Source organism: Cornus florida, unplaced genomic scaffold (assembly GCF_030987335.1).
Source record: "Cornus florida cultivar Cherokee Brave unplaced genomic scaffold, ASM3098733v1 CherokeeBrave_3.0.0_Hap2_Chr11, whole genome shotgun sequence".
Lineage (NCBI taxonomy): Eukaryota > Viridiplantae > Streptophyta > Magnoliopsida > Cornales > Cornaceae > Cornus > Cornus florida.
Window position 1 is genome coordinate 68,144,239 of NW_026775581.1, and position 19,232 is coordinate 68,163,470.

The 19,232-nt window shown below is 34.8% G+C and overlaps 1 long non-coding RNA gene across 4 annotated transcripts in view; it reads left to right on the plus strand.

Moving 5' to 3' along the window:
• Positions 1-2,984: 2,984 nt before the first annotated feature.
• The window catches only part of LOC132287206 (uncharacterized), a 29,936-nt gene continuing 13,688 nt past the window's right edge, over positions 2,985-19,232 (plus strand). The window contains exons 1-9 of one of the 4 annotated variants that reach the window (XR_009472948.1): positions 2,995-3,026; positions 5,050-5,669; positions 5,854-7,687; positions 7,854-7,923; positions 8,000-12,428; positions 12,531-12,580; positions 12,802-12,850; positions 12,967-17,908; positions 17,998-18,080. This is a non-coding gene — a long non-coding RNA (uncharacterized LOC132287206). Of the gene's footprint in view, positions 3,027-5,049; positions 5,670-5,853; positions 7,688-7,853; positions 7,924-7,999; positions 17,909-17,997; positions 18,081-19,232 lie in introns of all 4 variants that reach the window. The other 3 variants (XR_009472949.1, XR_009472947.1, XR_009472946.1) reach the window with 3 other exon arrangements.

The window sequence follows — 19,232 nt, forward strand, 5'->3', positions numbered from 1 at the left end:
ACACAGAAGGATTGTAAACTTGAAGTCGACGTATTCTATATTTGGTTACAAAATTAAATCACTCACCAAAAAAGATTTAGTTGTAAGGGAGTTTGGTTATGGAGAACATGAGAGGTTAGAGAGATAAGTTTTGTTTAGTCTTGACTACTCAGATAAGAGAACGATATGGCAAGTATAAGGGTGTTTATCACTTTAAGGTTGTAAGTTATACTAATATGGGTATATATATATTATAAAAAAGGATTGTATATAAGCCGGGGCGGGCTAGGTATTTATCAGAATTCGTCCTCGCCCCATGACTCGCGACGAGTCAGAATTTTGCATCCATGCTCGCCCCAACGGTATAAATATTGTTCCTATATCTATTATTAAAGGGGCGGAATATGCAGTAAAAATTGCCATCCCTATGCGCCAAGTTAAGGTCAAGTGACGATGGAGGAAGATCAACGACGGTGCAAAGCCCAAGGACTCGACGGTGTTGCTTTGGCTAGGGCTCTGTGCACTTATGTTGATGGATGCAGACCTGCGGTTGTTTTGTTGTCGGCAGAGACGATGAATTCGAAAGGGCTGGGGAGTCGTAAACACGTGCCGCCTCTTCGGCGATGTCGAAGGTGCCTATCCAGTCGCTGATTTTTTTTGCTGGGATCTCTATTTTCAACTGTGTAAAGACTCTAAGGCCTTTTCTTGACGTCTTTATAACACGATTCCTTACCATTAAATCTGTCTTCGCCTCCATCAATCAATCCAACCACCTTCGCACCCAAACTCGAGAAAGATCCAGAGAATTGCGTGGTCATCACAGAGATGAGCCTTTCATCTTTGACAACAACGTTGATGCAGCAGCCATGTTTGAGGGGTCAACAGCGATGGATTTCTTGGCGGTGATGGTGGCAACGGTAGTAATGGATTTAGTGGTGGGTTTGTTAGGGTTAGGGTTTCAGAGGTCGTGAGTTTGGTAGTGGTTGTTGTTTTGTAGTGGTGGTGGTGGTTCTTTTTTCGTTATGGTATGGTGTTTGGGGTTTACAGTATACGTATAATATATATAATATATATATTTATATTAGAGAGTGTGGTAAGGTGTAATGAATGTATTCTAGGGGTAAAAGTGTAATTAAGGAGTTTTGGTATTTTACAATTTAAATCAATAAAAAATTAAAGGGCAATCTTGACTCTTTACATTTTTAACAGGTTGTTTGGATCCAATTTTTGACAAGGGGATGTCATTGTCAAAAAAAAATCTAAACTTGTATATGATAAACCTTATGCCAAACTTCAGAGGATGTTATTGTACTTTACTCTATTATTAAAATGTTTTCTATCATTCTTCTTCTTCTTCCCTCTCAATTTTGGCTCTCTTCATTTTTTTTTTCTTTAATAAAAATTTTAAAACTTACTTTTCTACTATATTTTATTTTTTCAACGGCTTCTCTCTATCTCTCCTTAATCATTGTTGTCATTGTTTGCTAATCTCTATTGAGATTAAAATTTTTTACAAAAGGTTATATACTTTTCGGATTTGATTCATCGGATCAGAAATTTGATTAACAAAAAATCATTTTTTGAATTAAATCATAAAATAATCATTATTGAATCGGACTTAATTGAATATTTCTTATCAGTTCGGACCGGTTCAGACCTGATCCCTTCCGCAGGGACGGGAGGCACATTGGTTGCCCCCACTGATATATATATATTACTATTATATATCATTAAATTTTCTTATTTTCACTTTTTCCCTCTTAAAATTACAAAAAAATTACACTAAATTCACTTTCAACCCCTCCCCCTCCTGGATATTTCCTGCCCGTCCTAATCCTATCTGTTTACAAACCCAGTTATATGAATCATGACTAGCTCTTAGAATTTAGTCACTATTTGTTTTGTCCCTTGGATTTTGCTATTTCTCCCTTGCGGATAATATTTTACAAGAGTTTAGACATTCATTCTTTTGATAAATTTTTTACATTGAAAAAATGGGTGAATTTGTTTCTCACTCAACTTTTGGGTTTTGGTTACGGGGTTAGATTGACATCCTTATTTGGATTATTTAATTCTGATTATTGACTCATAAATCAAAATGTTAAACCCGTGGCAACTTGAAGGAAATGAAAATAGAAAAAATAAAAAAAAATGAAATTGATGCACACGATCAACTCACTGTTTTGGATAATATTTTCTAAGATTATTTTCAAAATGGATGTTATGTGAAGGTATTGAGATGGGAACATAGACGGGGATGTATTTGACAAATTTTAGTCGACCTCCAAAAAAAATATAGGATGGACGGGGATGTTTTTGGAAATGCCTGTGAAGAGAAATAACTGAAGAGGGGTAAAGTGCAAAAAAAAAAAAAACCAAAAAAGAAAAAATAATAAAACACAAAAAACACTCCTCCTATTTAGAATTTATATATAAATTTATAATATTTAAAAATATGTACAAATTGCCCCCTAATACTAGTAATACATATACACAATCTATTTTTTTAAAAAAATTTTAATTATATAAACTTTAAAATGCCCTTATATATACTCTTAAAATCTGAAATTAATATTTTTTATTTTTAAGTATTTATTTATAACATTATTATTATTAATAATATTATTATTATTCACTTTATCCAACGACAGAGGATATTATTGTTATTATTATTCACTCTACTTTTGATAAAGGTCGAACACGGTTATCGACAAGGGTCAAACGGTGATGTCGACAAACGGTCAAACGGTGATGGCGCGTAGACCTGTTCATATATATATATATATATATATACGGAGTAATATACTGTATTAAGGAATACTTATAATTTATATATTACACGTGGTTTATTTTCCACCGCCTCTAATAAACGCGTATTGTATACGCCAATATTATATAGGGAAATTTGTCATCGTTAGATTAAAATCCACCGCTTAATCCTAGCCCTTGAAAACCACCATCGCTCTCTATAAGTTCTGTCGGAAACGTCAGATTGCCATTAGCGACTCGTTTTGGTCTTGGGTTTCTGGTCGAATCGATCCTCTTTTGTGAGTTCTTATAGAGATACTAGGTTTATTTGTTTGGGTAGAAAATAATTTGCAGCTTTTACGATTGCATAGTTATATCAATGTTTTGATGCCATATTTCTTGGAATTCTGCTGTGTTGAATGAGGTCTTGAGCAAGACAGATTTTTTTTGTGTTTTTCTCCGAACTATGTTCTTCGCTGGTTTGAAACTTTTTTGTTGAATTAAATATTTAATTATTATAATTACAAATAATTTGATCTTTAAAAATTTCGAGGTATGATTATCCATTATTTTACATTCATGGGAATTCCTACAATATTAATTTGAAGTTTCGGGAAAAACTGTTTTATCTTTTATTTGGAAGAAAATAACATGCCATATTGGAATTCTCTCGTGGTGAATGATTGGTGATTGGGTGGTGTTTACTTTTTAGACGAAGATTTTCTGTGTTTTTCTCATGATGTTGTTCTTTACTGGTTTGGAACTTTTTGTTGAATTAAATATATGATTGATAATCCATAGATACTCTCTATCTGTTTCACACTCCACTTATATATTTAATTTCTAGCAACCTAATTCACCATACAATTAGGGTTAGGACCATACAATTAGGGATTTGTTGGGAAGATACTTATTTTGGATGATCTCAGAACAACACACAAAATACAATGCATGCAAATACCTAGGAGGCACCCTAATTTTATCAAGTGATTATATGTCTTTAATCTTTACACGAAGTCACCTTTTTTAAATCCTTCGTTCCTAGGTTTTTGTAGGTTGTGCGTTGCTGATTAAATTACCTACTTATCTGCAAATTGACTTATTTGCACTGGATGAAAGTCCATCAGTCTATGTATTCCGAAATAATCAATAAAAGCTCAATATTAACACCCAATTCTCCCTACACCGCCCATCAAAAAAAGAGTTTTCTGAAGTTGCAATAGAATTTCAGAGCTGATTTTCATCTTAGATTCTTAGATTCTTGAGATGTGGTAACTCCAGGAAACAACTAGAAAATGCGATTTTAATAGACACAAGGACAATAAAAAAGCATAAACACCAATCATGAATTGTCAACATAGATTCTGTTTCTTCAAATTAGCAAGAATTCCTCCGCATCCCGAGATCCTTTATGATTTAGAACCCTCTTTCCTCCATTTCGCAAGATTTTAATTGGATTAAATACCAATTGTTCTCTGCAAGTAAGTTGACTGTATTAACTCGATTTCTTAAAATTTGTTTCAAGAATAGTACATTGAACATATTTCGACCTTGTTTTCTATTTTTTGTAACTTCTAGAATAACATAGCTGCAGCGAATAGTAGCATCATAAGTCAGCTATTGAATTTAACTCCATGACTAACATCACAATAACTTTTCCTTTACCTAGTCTTCTACTTCTAGTTCTTTGGTGTACTTTTGTCTCCAAAGAGAGATACATTAAGAACATTGGCTATATGAGAAAAACTTGAACTCCTAATTCTGTAAACATTTATCAAATATTTTTCATCGATGGACTCCCCCGGGCCCTCATCCTCCTCCTCCCACGGGACACACATGCACGCAGTTGCTTGCCACACAAATACAATGCACAAAAATACATAAGAGGCACTCAAATCCCATCATTGATTAAATCCTCGTTTGTCTATTAGTTCTCAGTTTCTCTTCAGTGCAGGACACAGCAGTTTGGTAGCTCGCAAGGCTCATAACCTTGAGGTCACGGTTTCAAATCCTGTATTGGCAAAATTCTTTTTATGCTTGGTTTTTGTTTTTTCGCCAGTGTGAATGAGTTCCTTTTGCCTGGTTGGTCAATACTTTTTTGCTTGTTTGCAGTCTATTATTTGAAGATGGACTTGGTGAAAGTTAAAGAGCCTTTTAAATAGCTGGACTTCTTACTTGTTTTGTTGGAATGTATCCTGCGATTAGTTGAGAATAAAAGAGAGAATCTAATTTGCAGTTTTAGTTTTTTGTTCTATCTTCTTGATTTTTGCAGGAACTATCTTTTTGGTGCTTACATACACTAGCTATTTTACTTGTTTGTAGTCGCTTTTCTTCGATCTGACCTTAAGAATGATTTCAAGTACGGTCTTTTGGAAGAGCTAAGAGAATCTCTACCTGGTTGTACTGCAGGAAATGATCAATCTTTTGCTCTTTAATTGTTATAAGCATGGCGAGAATGATATATAGCTGTTGTTGTTATAGAACCTTCTGCTTGATAGTTTGTGTTAGGATATTGAGTGAGTGGCATATTTTACCCAAAACCTGAATTGCAATGTGTCAAAGTGCCTGGAGTTGTTCGTGAACATATATTCTTTTTTGGATATAGCTATTACTGTTGCTTGTAACTACATCTTGTAGGGGTTCCAGGACAGTTCTGGATGGTTCAATAATTCTATATGCTGTTAGTAATGATGCATTAGGTTTTAACTGTCAACTTTGAGCTCTCTTTAGGATTAACTAAAGATGCTGTTCAGGAATGCAGTGCTTCTCCTTGGATGAGACTGATTGGACATCAGTTGATCCCTTCTGATACGTAGAGATCCCTCTGCTTTTGATATGGTGAGATGCAGGAGCTACCTGCAACCTGCTGCAGCAACTGTTTACTTGTTACCTCTGGCTTACATTTGTGCTATTTTGGGAAAACCTTTGTTGAGTTGGGCCATGTGAGTTTTTTTTTTTTTTTTTAATCAGATCAGCTTTTTCGTCATCGGTGTTTTGAGATTCTCTTATGTTGCATTTCGTTTTCAGCTTTATGTTCAACTGTGGTTTTAGGTTACTGCAGAAACATGCATATAATGAATTGTTTCTAATTTGGTACTTTCTTTTGTGTCTTTGTGTTTCTGTTAGATTGTAACGATACAGGATGTAGGAACACATTAGAGAGGTTTATTATTTGACTCTTTCTCCACCTACAAGCTATATGTTCTTTCCTTTCCAGCTTCTTTCTAAGCAAAATTATTCAGTGTTGATGGATGTACGCAAAACCTTGGTATCTTGTGTTTTTATATTACCTACCTTACACTTCACTTCCAATTCTCTCTTCTTTTTTTTTTGTATTATCTTCCTTACCAATGATTTTTATATCTGCTACTCGCAAATTTAGGGTATCATATATTTACGTTTTAGCATGTAAGAATGAGTTTCTTTTGCTGGTTGCTCGTTCTTTTTTGCTTGTTTGCAGTCACTTGAAGATGGACTTTGTGAACGTTACAGAACCTTTTACATGGCTGGACTTCTTACTTGTTATTGGACTGTACATCTGTGATTAGTTGAAAACAGAAGAGTATCTCATTCTTTGTTTTTGTTTTTAGTTCTTTGATTTTGCATGACCTCTCTTTTTGGTGTTTTTACAGACACTTGTTATTTTGCTTGTTTATAGTTGATTTTGAGAGTGGTCTTTTGGAAGAGCTGAGAGAACCTTTTGGTTAGACTGCAGGAAATGATCAATGTTTCTGTAAGTTTGTATTCGGATATTGAGTCATTGGCATATCTTACCCAATACCCGAGTTTTAATTTATTAAAGTGCCTTGAGTTGTTTACGGACATTTTTTGAAGAAATGGCAGACAAAAAATGATATGATTATGTGGAATATTTGCATCCTCAATCGCACAATTAGGTATCAGGTAAATGGACTTTAGTTAATACCTTAGTTTGACCTTTGATCTTTGTTTGGCTCATAAACTGTTTTGATTCTTAAGTTTTAGATTTTTTTCAAAAGCTTGGAAATTATTCTTTGATTGATCCAGAGAGCTTGTGGCTGGCAGGCATTCGATTGGTCTTGGTTTGTACTAATTTACGTTTTGATAGTTGTGTAGTATATTTGGTATTATTTCACCATCTTTCCAATTTTTACTGCTGTGTTTAATCTTCCTTCATCAATATTTCTATTTTCCATCGGCCATTTGTTCAGGAAATTTGCGGATCTTTCTTACTTGAAATATAGGTGAGGATTAGAATTCCTTTGCAATTCATTATAAATGGGTTATTCTATTTGTACAGATATAGTGGAGAGGTGCATTAAATCATTTTTATCTTTTAGTTCTCAGTTCGTCTTTAACGCGGGGCAGAGCAGTTTGGTAGCTCGCAAGGCTCATAACCTTGAGGTCATGGGTTCAAATCCGGTCTCCGCTGCATAATTTTTATGCTTGGTTTTTTAATATTTTTTTTTTACCATATATGAATGCGTTTCTTTTGCTTGTTGCTCGTTACTTTTTTGTTTGCTTGCAGTCACTTGAATATGGACATAGTGAAAGCTAAAGAACCTTTTTTGTGGCTGGACTTCTTACATGTTCTTGGAATGTACATCCTGTGATTAGTTGAAATCAAAAGAGTATCTAATTCTCTGTTTTTGTTATTTGTTCTGTCGGCTTGGATTTTGCTTGGCCTCTCGTTTTGGTGTTTACGGACACTTGTTATTTTGGTTGTTTTTAGTTGATTTTGAGAGCGGTCTTTTGGAAAAGGTAAGAGAAACTTTGCCTGGTTAAACTGCAGGAAATGATCAAATGTTTCTGTAAGTTTGTACTACGATATTGAGTCATTGGCATATCTTACCCAAAACCTGAGTTGTAATGTATCAAAGTGCCTTGAGTTTATGGACATTTTTTTTGAAGATATGACGGACAAAAAAGCCGAAGATCATTGTGGAATATTTGCATCCTCAATCGCACAATTAGGTATCAGGTAAATGGACTTAAGTAAATAACTTAGTTTGACCTTTGATCTTGGTTTGGCTCATAAACTGTTTTGATTCAAAACTTATAGAATTTTTTTTTGATAGCTTGCAAATTATGCTTCAAATGAAAAAGATAGCTTTGATCGAATGATTAACAGATTCAATTGGTTTCAGGTAATATTTAGTTCAGAGTTAGAATTCATTGATTGCATGGTTGATAGATGGAATGCCTGCGTGACTTCTGGTAAGCTTCGATCAATCGTGCTTATCAGACCTACGTATTAGGTACCTGTATAATAGTAGTGGGTGTTTTTATGTAGGATCTCAATGAATGCCAGTAATGCTCGATATGTGTCATAGTGCAGTCTGGACCTTGTGGTAGGCAGCATTCGAATCGTCATGGTTTGTGCTTATTTAGGTTTTGAAAGTTGTGTAACAGTATATTTGGTATTATTTCACCTTCTTCCCAATTTTTACCGCCGTGTTATTCTTCCTTCATCTATATTTCTCTTTTCCACTATTTGTTCAGAAAATTTGAGGATCTTTCTTGCTTGAAATATTAGGTGAGGATTACTATTCCCTTACAATTCATTATAAGTGGGTTAATCTATTTGTGCTTATATTTTGTATTATTTCACCATCATCCCAATTTTTGCCGCTGTGTTTATTCTTCCTTCATCTATATTTCTCTTTTCCACCATTTGTTCTTAAAATTCATGGATCTTTCTTACACTGAATATTAGGTGAGGATTGCTATTTGATATAGTGGGGGAGCATATTAAATCCTTGTTTGTCTATTAGTTCTCGGTTCTTGTCTTCAGCGTGGGGCAGAGCAGTTTGGTAGCTCACAAGGCTCCTAACCTTGACGTCATGGGTTCAAATCCCGTCTCCGCAGCTTTATTTTTATTCTTGGTTTTTTATTTTTTATTTATTTTTAACGTGTGTGAATAAGTTTGTTATGCTGGTTTTCCGTTACTTTTTTGCTTGTTTGCAGTCACTTGAAGTTTGGCTTGGTGAAAGTTAAAAGAGTCTTTTGTGTGGCTAGACTTCTTCCTTGTCTTTGGACTGTCCATCCTGTGATTAGTTGAAAACAGAAAATAGTATCTAATTCTTTGTTTTTGTTTTTTGTTCTTTTTTTTTTTTTTCGCTTGACCTCTCTCTTTGGTGTTTATAAACGCTTGTTATTTTGCTTTATTTGTAGTTAATTTTGAGAGCGGTCTATTGGAAGAGCTTAAGAGAACCTTTACCTGGTTAGACTGCAGGAAATGATCGATGTTTCTGTAAGTTTGTTTTAGCATATTAAGTCATTTGCATACCTTACTCAAAACCTGAGTTGTAATGTATCAAAGTGCTTTGAGTTGTTTATGGACATTTTTTTTGAAGACATGGCAGACAAAAAATTGAGATCATAATGGTGGAATATTTGCATTCTCAATCGCACAATTATGTATCAGGTAAATGGACTTCAGTAAAAGCCTAGTTTGACCTTTGATATTGGTTTGGCTCTTAAACTATTTTGGTCTTAAACTTAAGTTTTAGATTTATATTATTTTCGAAAGCTTGGAAGTTATGTGTTGTTCGATCTAGAGCTTTGATCGAATGATCAACAGATTGAATTTGTTTCTGTTGATATTTTGGTCAAAGTTAGAATGTGTTGATTGCACGGTGGATAGGAGGGTGAATTCCTTTTAGACCTCTCTTAGGCTTCGGATCAATCGTACTTGTCAAACCTACGTATTCGGTGCCTGTATAATAGTATTGGCGTCTTTTTATGTAGAATCTCATAGAAGGCCGGGAAATGTCATGGTGCAATTGGTACCTTGTGGTAGGTAGATTTCGATTCGTCTTGGATTGTCCTTGTATTTGGTATTATTCCATCATCATCCCAATTTTTACCGCTGTGTTTATTCTTCCTTCATCTATATTTCTCTTTTCCACAATTTGTTCTGAAAATACATTGATCTTTCTTACACTGAATATAAGGTGAGGATTGCTATTCCTTTACAATTCATTACAAATGGCTTCTTATTCTATTTGTTCAGATATAGTGGGGGAGCATATTAAATCCTTGTTTATCTATTAGTTCTCAGTTCTTGTCTTCAGCGTGTGGCAGAGCTGTTTGGTAGCTCACAAGGCTCCCAACCTTGACATCATGGGTTCAAATCCTGTATCCACAGCTTTCTTTTTATTCTTTACGTGTTTTTTTAACATGTGTGAATAAGTTTGTTATGCTGGTTCTCCGTTGCCTTTTTGCTTGTTTGCTGTCACTTGAAGATTGGCTTGGTGAAAGTTAAAGAGCCTTTTGCGAGCTAGACTTCTTCTTTGTCTTTGGACTGTACATCCTGTGATTAGTTGAAAACAGAAGATGGTATCGAATTCTATGTTTTTTTTTTTTTGCCTGACCTCTCTCTTTGGTGCTTACAAATGCTTGTTATTTTGCTTTATTTGTAGTTGATTTTGAGAGCGGTCTATTGGAAGAGCTAAGAGAATCTTTACCTGGTTAGACTGCGGGAAATGATCGATGTTTAGACTGCGGGAAATGATCGATGTTTCTGTAAGTTTTTTTTAGGATATTGAGTCATTTGCATATCTTACCCAAAACCTGAGTTGTAATGTATCAAAGAGAGTTGAGTTGTTTATGGACATTTTTTTGAAGACATGGCAGACAAAAAATTGAGATCATAATGGTGGAATATTTGCATTCTCAATCGCACAATTATGTATCAGGTAAATGGACTTCAGTAAAAACCTTAGTTTGACCTTTGATCTTGGTGTGGCTCTTAAACTATTTTGGTCCTAAACTTTTAAGTTTTAGATTTATATTATTTTTGAAAGCTTGGAAGTTGTGTGTTGTTCGATCCAGAGAGCTTTGATGGAATGATCAACCCGATTGAATTGGTTTCTGTTGATATTTAGGTCAAAGTCAGAATGCGTCGATTGCATGGTGGATAGGGTGAATTCCTTTTAGACTTCTTGTAGTCTTTGATCAATCGTACTTGTCAAACCTACGTATTCGGTGCCTGTATAATAGTATTTGCGTGTTAATATGTAGAATCTCAAAGAAGGGTTCGGGAAATGTCATAGTGCAATCGGGACCTTGTGGTAGGTAGCATTCGATTCGTCTTGGATTGTGCTTATATTTGTTTTTATTTCATCATCATCCCAACTTTTACCGCTGTGTTTATTCTTCCTTCATCTATATTTCTCTTTTCCACCATTTGTTCTGAAAATGCATTGATCTTTCTTACATTGAATATTAGGTGAGGATTGTTATTCCTTTACAATTCATTACAAATGGCTTCTTATTCTAATTGTTCAGATATTGTGGGGGAGCATATTAAATCCTTGTCTGTCTATTAGTTCTCAGTTCTTGTCTTCAGCGTGTGGCAGAGCAGTTTGGTAGCTCACAAGGCTCCTAACCTTGATGCCATGGGTTCAAATCCCGTCTCCGCAGCTTTCTTTTTATTCCTTTTAAGTTTGTTATGCTGGTTGTCCGTTACTTTTTTGCTTGTTTACCTTTTTGCTTGTTTGCTGTCACTTGAAGATTGGCTTGGTGAAAGTTAAATAGCCTTTTGCAAGCTAGACTTCTTCCTTGTCTTTGGACTGTACATCCTGTGATTAGTTGAAAACAGAAGATGGTATTGAATTCTCTGTTTTTGTTTTTTGTTCTATTTTTTTTTTATTTTTCTTTTCGTTCGACTCTCTTTGGTGTTAACAAACACTAGTTGTTTTTTGCTTTATTTGTAGTTGATTTTGATAGCGGTCTATTGGAAGAGCTAAGAGAACCTTTACCTGGTTTGACTGCTGGAAATGATCGATGTTTCTGTAAGTTTGTTCTAGGATATTGAGTCATTTGCATATCTTACCCAAAACTTGAGTTGTAATGTATCAAAGTGCCTTGAGTTGTTTATGGACATTTTTTGTGAAGACATGGCAGACAAAAAATTGAGATCATGATGGTGGAATATTTGCATTCTTTGTCGCACAATTATGTATCAGGTAAATGGCCTTCAGTAAAAACCTTAGTTGACCTTCGATCTTGGTTCGGCTCTTAAACTATTTTGGTCCTAAACTTTAAGTTTTAGATTTCGATTATTTTTGAAAGCTTGGAAGTTATGTGTTGTTTGATCCACAGAGCTTTGATTGAATGATCAACCGATTGAATTGGTTTCAGATGATATTTAGGTTAAAGTCAGAATTCGTCGATTGCATGGTGGATAGGGTGATTTCCTTGTAGACTTCTTGTAGTCTTCAATCATTTGAACTTGTTGGACCTACGTATCTGGTGCCTGTATAACAGTAGTGGCGTGTTTTTATGTAGGATCTCAATGAAGGCCAGTAGTGTTCAGGAAATGTCATAGTGCAGTCGGGACCTTGTGGTAGGCAGAATTCGATTCATCTTGGTTTGTGCTTATTTACGCTTTGAAAGTTTTTTAAGTGCATATTTTGAATTATTTCACCATCTTCCCAATTTTTACCACTCTGTTTATTATTATTCCTTCGTCTATATTTCTCTTTTCCACCATTTGTTTTGAAAATTCATAGATCTTTTTTACTTGGAATATTAAGTGGGGATTACTATTCCTGTACAATTCATTATAAATGGATTATTCTATTTGTGCAGATATAGTGGACGAGCTTATTAAATCCTTGTTTGTCTATTAGTTCACAGTTCTCGTCTTCAGCGTGTGGCAGAGCAGTTTAGTAGCTCGCAAGGCTCCTAACCTTGACATCATGGGTTCAAATCCTGTATCTGCAACATTTTAATTTATTCTTGGTATTTTTTTTTTTTAGCACATGTGATTTAAGTGTCTTTTGTTGGTTGTTCTCTACTTTCTTGCTTGTTTGCAGTCACTTGTGGTGGGCAGCATTCGATTCGTCTTGGTTTGTGCTTATATTTGGTATTATTTCACCATCATCCCAATTTTTATCGCTGTGTTTATTCTTCCTTCATCTATACTTGTCTTTTCCACCATTTGTTCTGAAAATTCATGGATCTTTCTTACTTGGAATATTAGGAGAGGATTACTATTCCTTTACATTTCATTATAATTGGGTTATTTTATTTGTACCGATATAGTGGAGGGGCATATTAATTCGTTATTTGTGTATTTGTTCTCAGTTCCTGTCTTCAGCATGGGTTGGTAGATCGCAAGGCTCCTGACCTTGACGTAATGGGTTCAAATTCCGTCTCCGCAGCATTATTTTTATTCTTGGATATATTTTTTTTAACATGTGAATAAGTTTGTTTTGCTGGTTGCTCGTTACTTTTTTTGCTTGTTTGCAGTCACTTGAAGATGGACTCGGTGAAAGTTAAAGAGCCTAGTGCGTGGCTGGACTTTTTTCTTGTTGTTGGACTGTAATCCTGTAATTAGTTGAAAACAGGAGAGAGTATCTAATTCTCTCTGTTTTCATTTTTCGTTCTTGAACTTTGGTTGACGTCTCTCTTTGGTGTTTTCCAACACTTGTTATTTTGCTTGTTTATAGTTTATTTTGAGAGCGGTCATTTGGAAGAGGTTAGGGAACCTTTACCTGGTTAGACTGCAGTAAATGATCGATGTTTCTGTGAGTTTGTACCCAAAACCCGAGTTGTAATGTATCTTAGTGCCTTGAGTTGTTTATGGACATTTTTTTGAAGCCATGTAGGCAAAAAATTGAGAAGATCATGGTGGAATATTTAAATCCTCAATCGCATGATTAGGTATCAGGTAAATGGACTTTAGTAAATATCTTAGTTTGAACTTTGATCTCGTTTAGTAAATACCTTAGTTTTACGTTTTGAGAGTTGTGTAACAGTATATTTGTTATTATTTCACTGAATACGTAGGTCGATAGATTGAATGCCTGTGAGACTTCCAGTATGCTTCGATCAATCGTACTTGTCAGACCTACGTATTTGGTGCCTTAATGATAGTATTTGGTTGTTTTATGTAGGATCTCAGTGGGACCTTGTTGTTGGCAGCATTCGATTCGTCTTGGTTTGTGCTTATTTATGTTTTGAAAGTTGTGTAACAGTATATTTGTTATTGTTTTACCATCTTCCCAATTTTTACCACTATTGTTTATTCTTCCTTCATCTATATTTCTATTTTCCACCATTTGTTCTGAAAATTCATGGATCTTTCTTATTTGGAATTTTAGGTGAGGATTACTATTCCTTTATAATTTATTATAAGTTGGTTATTCTATTTTTACCACTATTGGTAGTTCGCATGTCTCCTAACCCTGACGTCATGGTTTCAAATCCCGTCTCCGTCGCATTATTTTTATTCTTGGGTTTTTATTTTTATTTTTTTTTAACATGTGTGAATAAGTTTTTTTTGCTGGTTGCTCGTTACTTTTTTGCTTTTTTGTTTGTTTGCAGTTGCTTGAAGATGGATTTGGCGAAAGCTAAAGTGCCTTTTGTGTGGCTGGACTTTTTACTTGTTATTGGTCTATACATCTTGTGATTAGTAGAAAATGGAAGAGAGCATCTGATTCTCTGTTTTATTTTTTTGTTCTTGGATTTTGCTTGACCTCTCTCTGGTTTTTCGCTTGTTTGATTTTGAGAGCGGTCTTTTTGAAAGGCTAAGAGAACCTTTACGTGGCTAGACTGCAGGAAATGATCGATGTTATGTGTTAAAGTCGTTGAGTTGTTTATGGACATTTTTTTGAAGACATGGCAGACAAAATATTGAGAAGATCAAGGTGGAATATTTGCATCCTCAATCGGACAATTTGGTACAAGTAAATGGGCTTTACTAAATATACCTACCTTAGTTTGACCTTTGATCTTGTTTTGGCTCCTAAACTGTTATTGATTCTAAACTTTTAAGTTTTATATTTTTTTTCGGAAAGCTTGTAATTTTTTAATCGTTGATCGATCCAGAGAGCTTTGATCGAATGATTAACTGATTGAATTGGTTTTAGGTAATATGTAGTTCAAAGTCAGAATGCATCGATTGCATGGTGGATAGGTTGAATTCCTTTTTGACTTCTTGTTAGATCTATGTATCGGTGCCGGTATAATTGTAGTGGCGTGTTCTTATGTAGGATCTCAATGAAGGCCTGTAGTGTTTGGAAACGTCATAGTGCAGTTGGGACCTTGTGGTAGGCAGCATTCGATTCGTCTTGGTTTGTGCTTATTTATGTTTTGAAAGTTGTGTAACAGTATATTTGGTGAAATATCTACCCAATTTTTACTGCTCTGTTTATTCGTCCTTAATTTATATTTCTTTTTTCCACCATTTGTTCTGAAAATTCATTGATCTTTCTTACTTGAAATATAAGATGAGGATTGCTACTCGTTTACAATTTATTTTAAATGGGTTATTCTATTTGTGCAGATATAATGGTGGAGCATATTAAATCCTTGTTTGTCTTATCTACTCAGTTCTTGTCTTCAGCCTGTGGCAGAGAAGTTTGGTAGCTCGCAAGTTTCCTAACCTTGACGTCATGGGTTCAAATCCCTTCTCCGCAGCATTATTTTATTCTTGGGTTTTTTTTTTGCTGGTTGCTCGTTACTTTTTTGCTAAGGTGGACTTGGTGAAAGTTAAAGAGCCTTTTGTGTGGCTGGACTTCTTGTTAATTCTCTGTTTTTGTGTTTTCTCCTTCTTGGATTCTGTTTGACCTTTCTCTTTGGTGTTTACAAACTCTTGTTATTTTGCTTGTTTGTAGTTGATTTTGCGAACGGACTCTTGGAAAAAAGCTAAGAGAACCTTTACCTGGTTAGACTGCAGGGAATATTCTTCGTTGTAAGAATTAGGATATCGAGTCATTGGCATATCTTATTACCCAAAACCTGAGTTGATATATCAAAGTTCCTTGAGTTTTTTATTGTCATTTTTTTGAAGACATGGCAGACAAAAAATTGAGAAGATCATGGTGGAATAGTTGTATCATCAATCGCAGAATTAGGTACAGGTAAATGGACTTTAGTAAATACCTTAGTTTGACCTTTGATCTTGGTTTGGCTCCTAAACTGTTTCGATTCTAAACTTTAAGTTTTAGATTTTTTCGAAAGCTTGGAAGTTATGAGCTGATCGATCCAGAGATTTTATTCGATCAATTGATTGAATTGGTTTCAGGTAAATATTTAGTTCAAAGTGAGAATGCATCGATTGCATGGTGGATAGGTTGAATTCCTTCTAGACTTTTTATTGTCTTTGATCAATCGAACTTGTTGGACCTATGCATTCGGTGCCTGTATTATAGTAGTGGCGTGTTTTTATGTAGGATCCCAATGAAGGGTGTTTGGGAAATGTCATAGTGCAGTCGGGACCTTGTGGGAGGCAGCATTTGATTTGTGTTGGTTCGTGTTTATTCATGTTTTGAAAGTTTTTTCAGAGTATATTTGATTTTATTTCACCATCTTCCCAATTTTTATCGCTGTGTTTATTCTTCCTTCATATATATTTCTCCTTTCCACCATTTGTTCTTAAAATTCAAGGATCTTTCTTACTTGGAATATTAGGTGAGGATTACTTTTCCTTTTAGAATTCATTATAAATGGCTTAGTCTATTCGTGCAGATACAGTGGAGGAGCACAGTAAATTTTGTTTGTCTATTTTTTCTCAGTTCTTGTCTTCAGCGTGGGGTAGACTTAGTTTGGTAGCTCGCAAGGCTCCTAACTTTGATGGCATGGGTTCAAATCCCGTCTCTGCAGCATTACTTTTATTCTTGGTTTTTTTTTTTAGCACGTGTGAATAAGTTTGTATTGCTGGTTGCTCGTTACTTTTTTGCTTGTTTGCAGTCACTTGAAGATGGACTTCGTGAAGTTGAAGAGCCTTTTGCATGGCTGGCGTTCTTACTTGTTATTGGACTGTACATTCATTGATTAGTTGAAAACAGAAGATAGTATCTAATTCTTTGTTTATGTTTTTTGTTCTTGGATTTTGCTTGACCTCTCTCTTTGTTATTTTGCTTGTTTATAGTTGTTGGATTTTTCTGGAAATGATTGATTTTTCTTTTAGTTTGTATTAGGATGTTGAGTCATTGGCGTATCTTTACCCAAAACCTGAGTTGTAATGTGTCAAAGTGCCTTGAGTTGTATATGTACATTTTTTTGAAGCATGGCAGAGAAAAAAATTGAGATCATATTTATTTGCTTCCCCAATCACACAATTATGTATCAGGTAAATGGACTTAAGTAAATTCCTTTGTTTGACCTTTGATCTTGGTTTGGCTCCTAGACTATTTTGATTATGAACTTTTTAAATTTTTTTCAAAAGATTGGAATTTATGTGTTGAACAATCCAGAGAAGCTTTGATCAAATGACCAACCCACTCAATTGGTTTTAGGTAATATTTTTCAAAGTCGGAATGTATCAAGTGCATGGTGGATAGTTTGAATTCCTTTTAGACTAAAAGTAATCTTCGATCAATTGAACTTGTCGGACCTACGTATTCGGTGCCTATAGAATAGTATTGGCGTGTTTTTATGTAGGATCTCAATGAAGGCCAGTAGTGTTCGGTAAATGTCATAGTGCAGTCTGGATCTTGTGTTAGGCAGCATTTCAATTTGTCTTGGTTTGTTCTAATTTGCATTTTGAAAGTTGTGTAACAGAGTATATTTGGTAATTATTTCACTACCTGTTCTTAATATTCATGTATCTTTCTTACTTGAAATATTAGGTGAGGATTAGAATTCCTTTGCAATTCACTATAAATGGGTTATTCTATATGTATGCACAGATATAGTGGAGGGGTGCATTAAATCCTTGTTTGTCTATTAGTTCTCAGTTTTGGGTTCAAATCCAGTCTCCGCAGCATTTTTTTTTTAATCCCAGGATGTGTGAATGAGTTTCTTTTGCTGGTTGCTTGTTACTTTTTTACTTTTTTTTGCTTTTTGCATTTTGCAGTCACTTGAAGATGTACTTAGCAAAAGTTAAAGAAACTTTTTTGTGGCTGGGCTTTTTACTTGTTATTGGACTGTACATCCTGTGATTAGTTGAAAACAGAAGAGTATCTAATTATCTGTATTTGTTTTTTGTTCTATCTTCTTGGATTTTGCTTGACCTCTATTTTTGTTGATTGCAGACGCTTGTTATTTTTCTTGTTTGTAGTGGATTTTGAGAATGGTCTTTTGGAAGAGCTAAGAGAACCTTTACCTGGTTAGACTGCAGAAAATGATCAATCTTATATTAAGTTTGTGTTAGGATATTAAGTCATTGGCATATCCTAGTTTATGGGCATTTTTTTGAAGTGATGGCAGACAGAGAAACTAAGAAGATCATGGTGGATATTTGCCGGTAAATGGACTTCATTAAATACCTTAGTTTGACCTTTAATATTTGTTTGGCTCCTACACTGGTTTTGATTCTAAACTTTTATTTTTTAGATTTTTTTTCGAAAGCTTGGAATTTATGCTTTGATCCATTCAGAGAGCTTTGATTGAATGATCGACCGATGAATTGGTTTCAGGTAATATTTAGTTCAAACTCAGAATGTATTGATTGCATGTGGATAGGTTCTTTTAGGCTTCTTGTAGTCTTCAATCAATCGAACTTGTCGGACCTACGTAATTGCCTGTATTATAGTAGTTGCGTGTTTTTATGTATGATCTCAAGAAGGCCACAAGGGTTCGGGAAATGTCATAGTACAGTCGAGACCTTGTGGTAGGCAGCATTCGATTTGTCTTGGTTTTTTGCTTATTTACGTTTTGAAAGTTGTAGCAGTATATTTGGTATTATTTCACCATCTTCCCTTTTTTGTACTGCTGTGTTTAGTTTTTAATCTTCATTTCTATCTCTCTTTTCTATCATTTGTTCTGAAAATTCGTAGAGCTTTCTTACTTGAAATATTAGGTGAGGATTAGAGAATTCCTTTACAATTCATTTATAAATTGGTTAATTCTATTTATACGGATATAGTGGAGGGGCACATTAAATCCTTGTTTGTATATAATAGTGTACTCAGTTCTAGTCTTCAGCGCGGGGCAGAGCAGTTTGGTAGCTGGCAAGGCTTATAACCTTGAGGTCATGGGTTCAAATCCCGTCTCTGCAGTATTATTTTATTTTATTTTATATTTTTTAATTTTTAATTTTTAATTTTTTGTTTCAGCATGTGAATGAGTTTTTATTGTTTGCTGGTTTCATGCCTGGACTCCTATGTAGAGAAGGTATTGGCTTTTAGGTTTTGTAGTTTCCAGTTTTTGTGACGGGTGGAAAATATTTACATAGTATCTAGTAGCCAGACTGATATTTTGGTTGGCTTCTAAAAAGTTAATATTTTGTTCTCCGCAGCTATATCTTGCAAAGTGTAGAATGGTCCTTGATAGGTGCATCTGCAGTTTTGTTTCTTGTAGGTTATGCCAGTTGTTCACATTACGTGATCTGAACACTCGTACGAGTAATAGTGGGATCATTGTTAAAACTCTTTTAGAGTGCCTGTTGTCCAGCTGGACATGTGAACCTTGAAAACTTTTTTTTTCCCCCTTCTCTTTTGATTTCTTGGAAGTAATTACGCTCTATCTCTAATTTCTGAGGTACAAATTTTATGGATTTTCTGCTTTGTAGATTTTCTGCTGAAGGCCTTGCTGTGGTACAGTACTTTTGAATGGTTGTGCTTTCAAGG